Source organism: Myotis lucifugus, unplaced genomic scaffold (genome assembly GCF_000147115.1).
Source record: "Myotis lucifugus unplaced genomic scaffold, Myoluc2.0 scaffold_95, whole genome shotgun sequence".
Taxonomy (NCBI): Eukaryota; Metazoa; Chordata; class Mammalia; order Chiroptera; family Vespertilionidae; genus Myotis; species Myotis lucifugus.
Window position 1 is genome coordinate 4,518,002 of NW_005871143.1, and position 7,118 is coordinate 4,525,119.

Sequence of the window (7,118 nt, forward strand, 5' to 3'; positions counted from 1 at the left end):
CAACAGGGTACAATAAATTAATATGTAATATTCAGAGTTATATTAATAAAATACTTCAAAATATAAAATTGGTTAGAAAACATGATAAATGTCAACCTTCATTATGAACATTTTGAGTGCAATTGATACATTTGATGCTAAAGAATATATACCAGGTAATAAAGTAATATATAGAGTGATGCTCTGGTTCTCTGTATTCCAAAGTTCTTATTTGTAGTCTTATTTCCTGCAATGATAGCCTACTTTCCCTCCAGCCTTAGTGGGACCTAGTTAATTTGGTTTGCAGGGCAAAAGATACACCTCTTTTCTTCAAGCTGTTTTATATTTCTACTAGGGGCCCAGTGAACGAATTCATGCACCTTGAAAGGAACTGTGGGCCATGAGGCTGCAGTGGGCACAGGGGCGGGTCTTGGCTCATCCTCTGTGCCCCCATTTAGTCCCTCCAGGCCACTGCCCCTAGTCCCCTGTCTGCCAGCAGCCCCAATCCCATGCGCTGATGGTGTTGGCCCTGCTCGCACCCACTGACAGCTCAGAGGAGCAGGGGGAGGTGGAAAAGACCTCCGGGGTGATCGGGACTGGCAGCCGCCACTCGCATCTACTGATGGTGCCCAGCAATTGGGGCCGGAGCAGGTTGCCGGCAGTGGGTGCAAGTGGCGGCTCCAGTGCTGACAGCAGGTGTGAGCACCTGGTGGGACCGTGGCACACAAGAGCAAAGAATTTTCAGTAACCTCCAGAGACTCGCCCTGATGACAGCAACTGGTGCCCTGCCTTGGTCTGGCACCCCCGCTCACCTGCTCCACCATCCCACTGCAGCAGACACCCCCATGTTCCGTGTGCGCCCCCTGGTGGTCAGCGCACGTCATAACAACTAGTTGTTCCGTTGTTCTGCTGTTCAGTCTATTTGCATATTAGCCTTTTATTATATAGGATTTTTCTGAACTAGAGAGGGAAGGGAAAGCCCTTAGTACTTTAGAATCTAGAAGACAGTCTTTTTACTTCCAGAGATAACAAAAAAGTAGTTTAATTCTTTTATTTTGGTATTTAAATTCATGATAAAAATATAGCTATTCATAGGTTATTTGGGTTTCAGAAACTGAGATTTTTAAGATGTAAGTTTTCAAGTATTCTACCGAGTTTGTGTACACAAATAGAATCACAGAACTGCAGAGCTAGGAGGGATTTATAAGCCCTTAGCATGTTACCCACTGCAGGGTTCTTTCACAGAACATAGCTGTTAGAACAGTGATGGTGAACCTATGACACATGTGTCAGAGGTGACATGCGAACTCATTTTTTTGGTTGATTTTTCTTTGTTAAATGGCATTTAAATATATAAAATAAATATCAAAAATATAAGTCTTTGTTTTACTATGGTTGCAAATATCAAAAAATTTCTGTATGTGACACAGCACCAGAGTTAAGTTAGGGTTTTTCAAAATGCTGGCAAGCCAAGCTCAAAAGGTTCACCATCACTGTGTTAGAAGATGATCTGACCTCAGCTTGAACACTTTCAGTAATGGGGAGCTCACTTCTATAAAAAGAAGACTTTCATAGATATGGATGACAATCTACTACTTTCATTAATATTTCCTGCTTGAACTTAATATTACCCTCTGGAGCAACTAATCTGTTACTCTTCAAACATGACAGTTTTTTTATCTTCACTTGATATGTTTATTTATGAGAGAGAGAGAGAGAGAGAGAGAGAGAGAGAGAGAGAGAGAGAGAGAAACATTGATGTAAGAGAGAAACATTGATCTGTTACCTCCCATATGTGCCCTGACAGGGGATTGAACTACACCTGGGTATGTACCCTGATCAGGAATCGAACCCACAACCCTTTGCTGTGTGGGATGACACTCCAAGCACTTGAGCCACCCAGCCGGGGCATAACAGATTTTTTTTAAAATCCCACCATAGGAAATGTTTTTCATTGATTCTAGAGAGAGAAGAAAGGAGACGGGGAGGGGAGGGGTTGGAGGGAAGGGAAGAGAGAGAGAAACATTGATTGGTTGCCAACTGGAGAAAGAACATATAATACGGGTATGTGCCCTGATCAGTAATCAAACCTTCAATATACAGGACGACTCTTTAACTAACTGAGCAACCTGGCCAAGGCAGGTAGTTTTGTTTGTTTGTTAATAAAGTTAAATATTAATTTACAATGCTATCAAGAAAATCCATTTCAAGATATTTACCTAAGAAAAAATAAAGCACATTTTCAGAGAAAGCCTTTTGCAGACATGTAATTCAAAGCCTTCCATATAATAACCCAAAGCTGAAAACACCCCAAATTTCCATAATTAGTTTGTTAGATAAAGAAATTGTTTTATATCTGGAAAGTAAATACTCATCAACAAACTTTAGATATATGTATCATCATGTTTAAATCTGCAGAAACATTATGGGAAAGAAGATAAACATAAAAGACTCATACTGTACGATTTTATTACATAACATTTTCCAAAAGGCAAAACTGATCTTTAGGGACAGAATGCTGACCAGTGGTTGCTGGGGGTGAAAGTGAAGAGATTTGACTGCAAATATTCTCTTTGATTGTGGTGGATGTTACATTAGGACACCATCTGTCAAAACTCACTGAATTCTACACTTACATTATATGGGAATTATACCTCAATATTTAAAATCTGTGGGGGCTTTTTCATTGTAAAAGTATTGTATAATCTTTTATACAAAGTGTTAGAAACAAAAAAGTACAAATTAAAATTTGTACAGAGTACAAAATTTGTGTAAAAAGTACAAAAAAACATTACATACAACAAAACCCCACAAATGTCACAATTAGGATATATTTTTCTTCCTTTTTTTCTGCATATATGTAATAAAAATACATGTATATTAAAAGTTATATTGCATTGGATATTGGGTTCTGTATAATATTTTGTTGGAATAAATGACAGAATTAGCTTTTCATGTATTTGCTTTAATTAAGTTTACAATAATTTCAGAGGCATATTATTGGTCATATAATATTAAAATTTTAATGTACTTGCTATGCATTGTGGAATTTCTTTCTAGAATGGTTATATATTTGTATTAATCATGTGTGAGGTAAGAATTTGACCTTTGCCATATCCTAACTATCATTGCTAACAGTGGATTACTCTTTGCTAATTTAAACAAAGGTCGTCTTAATTTGTATTTTTTGTAACTAATGAAATTAAATATTTTCTTAAAATACACCCACAGTTACTTGTGCTTCTATAAATTCTATTCAGTCCCTTGTCCATATCTTTCTGTTAGGATTCTATTGTTTTTAACAGACATATAGGAGCTCTTTATCTCTTTTGTGGGTCTTACTTGTGTTAATATTTTTCTAGTTTGGATTTTAGACTTTATTTTGTGTGGTTACATTTTTTAACCTTTCCAGTTGAATTCTGCTTTTTGAGGTGTCAGCAACCAAACTATAGAGGAGTCAGAAATGTTCTTTTATTAAGCACGTGGCAGCATGGTAGTTTCAAATATAAGACATTCAAAGAAATATAAACTGGGGTCCAAATATAAGACATTAAAAAAATAAACAGGCAGAAAGGAAAACATTGAGAAACTTTCATCTGCCTCCAGCTTGCCATGATGAATATTTTAACCACCTCTTTCATAAGAAATATGTGATAAAGAAAACTGAAGTATGGAAAACAATGAGCGTTATATGGTGTTTTGGCATATGCTACTCTGTATAGACAAGAAGTATAGATAAAGAGGCGGGAGGTTAAGGTTGCTGATACATGTTTAGGGTCAGATGCTTGAAAACTCATTGAAATAGATGCTAGGGAGCTATTTCCTATATATATATATCTTGTAGAGGGATATTTGGGCATTACTAACCTGATTCTTCCATGAATTTAATATATTATTGGACAAACCATTACATACATTTTGAGCAAGCAGGCCATGATGTATTGTTGTCCAAGAGTTTCAGATGATATGAATGAGGTCTTGTGCATTAGAGGGAATGTGACCATAGAGATCTTTCTAACCTGTGTGTGAGCGCCGCCTCCTGGCCACAATAGGGATCATGGAAAAGTGTTTCACATAGAGAAACTAGATAAAATAGCAGTGTTCAAAGCAGTTAGGCTTTATGGAAGTTACCGTGATGACTCATGGAAAAATTTTTGCTCTAAAAGTGTACTGGAATATGAGGTTTTAAGAATGATTTTTTATAAGTGGAGTAAATATGAAGAAAAATTATTCTCATGTATTGTTTGTAGGTGCATAGATTGGTTTAATCTTTAGGAAGTACCTTTTGGGAATGTGTGTCAAAGTTAATTGAACCCCCTAATTTTACTTTTTGAAATTTATACTAAACATGTAATTAGAAAAATTAGCAAAGATATATTGCAAGGATCTTATTCAAAGCATTATTATAGTAGTGAAAAAAATGAGGATAAAAAAAACCAAACAAATATACAAATTTAATGAAATTCCCATAAAAGTCCCTATGAATACTTTTAAAGAAATAGAACAAAAAAATGATCAGATTTATTCAACAATAAAGACAAACTGAAAAAATATTTTTTAAAAAATAAAAATGATCAGATTTGTATGGAACCACAAAAGACCCTGAATAGCTAAAGCAAACTTGAAAAGAAAAAAAAAAAGAATGAAGCCAGATGTATCACACTACCTGACTGCAAATTATACTAGAGAACTATGATAATCAAAACAGCATGGTACTGATAGAAAAACAGACACACAGACCAATGGAACAGAATTGAGAGCCCAGAAATAAAACTACATGTATATGGGCAGATAATTTTTTATTGTTGTTGTTAGTCCTCACATGAGAATATTTTTTCCATCGATTTTTAGAGAGATTGGAAGGGAGTGGGAAGAGGGAGAGAAAGAAAAAGAGAGAGAGAGAAAGGGGAGAGAGAGAGAGAGAGAGGTCAATGTGAGGGAGACATACTGATTGGTTGTCTCCCACAGGTGCCCAGACTGGGGCTGGGTATTGAACCTGCAACCCAGGTATGTGCCCTTGACTAGGAATCAAACCTGTGGCTCTTCAGTACACAGCTCAACACTCTAACCACTGAGCAATGCTGTCCAGGGCTGGGAAAATAAGTTTTTACAAAAGGGCCAAAAACTTATGATGACAAAAAAGAAAACCTCTTTAATGAAGGATGCTGGGAAAATTGAAAAGCCACGTGGAAAAGTATGAAGCTAGACTACAGTCTATTCCCATGCACAAAAATTAATTCAAAATGGATCAAAGGCCTAAATATATCACATAGAAGAAAAATAGGTACTAAACTTATGGACCTTCATCTTAGAAAAGATTTTATGAATTTGATCTCAAAGTCAAGGGAAATAAAGGCAAAAATAAATGAATGGTTCTATATCAACCTAAAAAGCTCTGCACAGCAAAAGAAACCAGCAGCAAAACAAAAAGGCAACCAAACAAATGGGAGAAGATATTTGCAAATAACAGCTTTGACAAGGGGTTAATATCCAAAACATAAAGAACTCATACAACTCAACATCAAATAAACAATCCAAGTAAAAACTGAGCAGAGGACCTGAACAGGCACTTGTTCCAAGAAGTCATGCAAATGGCCAACAGATATTTGAAAAGATGCTCATCTTCACTAAATATTAGGGAAATGCAAATCAAAACTACAAGATACCACCTCACACCTGTTAGAATGACTATCCTATCTAATAAAGAAGGAATATGCTAATTGACCCTCATGCCATCACAAAGATGGTGGTGCCCACAGGCAATAGGAGGGAATATGCTAATTGACTATCCCGCCCTCAAAGATGGCAGTGCTCACAGCCACAAGATGGCAGCACCCAGTTCCCTCAGCTCTGCCAGGGTGGCAGACAGTGCACCTGCCTCCAGAGTCCCCCAGTCCCCTCAGCCCCCCAGCCACCCAGGGCTGGCCTGAGACGCAGGTAACCAGGGGCAACCTGATCACCAGTTTGCCTCCTGCCCCTGAGGGCTCCCGGACTGTGAGAGGAGGAAGGCCGGGTTGAGGGACCCCCCTCCAGTGCATGAATTTTCATGTACTGGGCTTCTAGTTATCAATAAGACAAGTAATAACAAGTGTTGGAGAGGTGGAGAAAAAGAACCGTTATCACTGCTGATGGGAATGTAAACTGGTACAGCCACTATGGATAACATCATGAAGTTCCTCAAAAATTAAGAATAGAGTTACCATATGATCCAGCAATCCCTCTTCCAGGTAGCTACCTGAAAATTTTGAAAAAATTTATTTGGAAAGACATATGCACCCTTATGCTCATTTCCAAAACATGTAAACAACCAAAGTGTCCTTCAAGAGATGATTGGATAAAGAAGATGTGATACATAAAGTATGTCCCAAAATTCACGCAAGAAGTAATTTTGATATAAAACACAGGTTTATAATTAAAAATTGTAAATTTTTTATTGATTCATAAAGTATACAGTATAGGGTTATGTATGGAATAGCATATCTAGTAATTTAGGCACAAAAAACTGGATTATCATGTCGTGATAGTGAGCACCAATAACTGTTATTGCCTGAGCAGTCGCATTTTCGAAGAAGAATGGTCCGATTATGCCTCCAGCCCAAAATCCACACCAAACAGTGACACGTTGTGGATGCATTTGTTTCTTAGCAATCACTCGTGGATTTTCTGAACCCCAAATACAACAATTTTGTCGATTAACCAAGCCATCAAGATGAAAATGAGCCTCATCGCTGAAGATGATTTTGTTAGAAAAATCAGCATCCACTTGTTGTTCCATAATCAATTCAATGAACTCTATTTGCTGTGCGTGGTCAGTAGGCTTCAGTTCTTGAATCAATTGAACTTTGTAAGCATGAAGATGCAAATCTTTGGTGAGAATACGCTGTAGAGAGCTTCTCGAAATGTCCAATTCTTGACCACGGTGCCAAATTGATGTCCCTGGACTCTCAGCAACACTCTCACGAACTGCTTCAATGTTTTGTGTTGAATGACTTGTTGAAGGAGGCCAGAGTGTTTAAAATCACTAATTGATCCAGTCTCCCTAAATTTTTAAATTAATCTTTCACAGTTGATGAAGTTAAATCAGTATTCCGACCATATTTTGCACAAAAATTGCGAACTGTACCTGCCAAACCTTCATT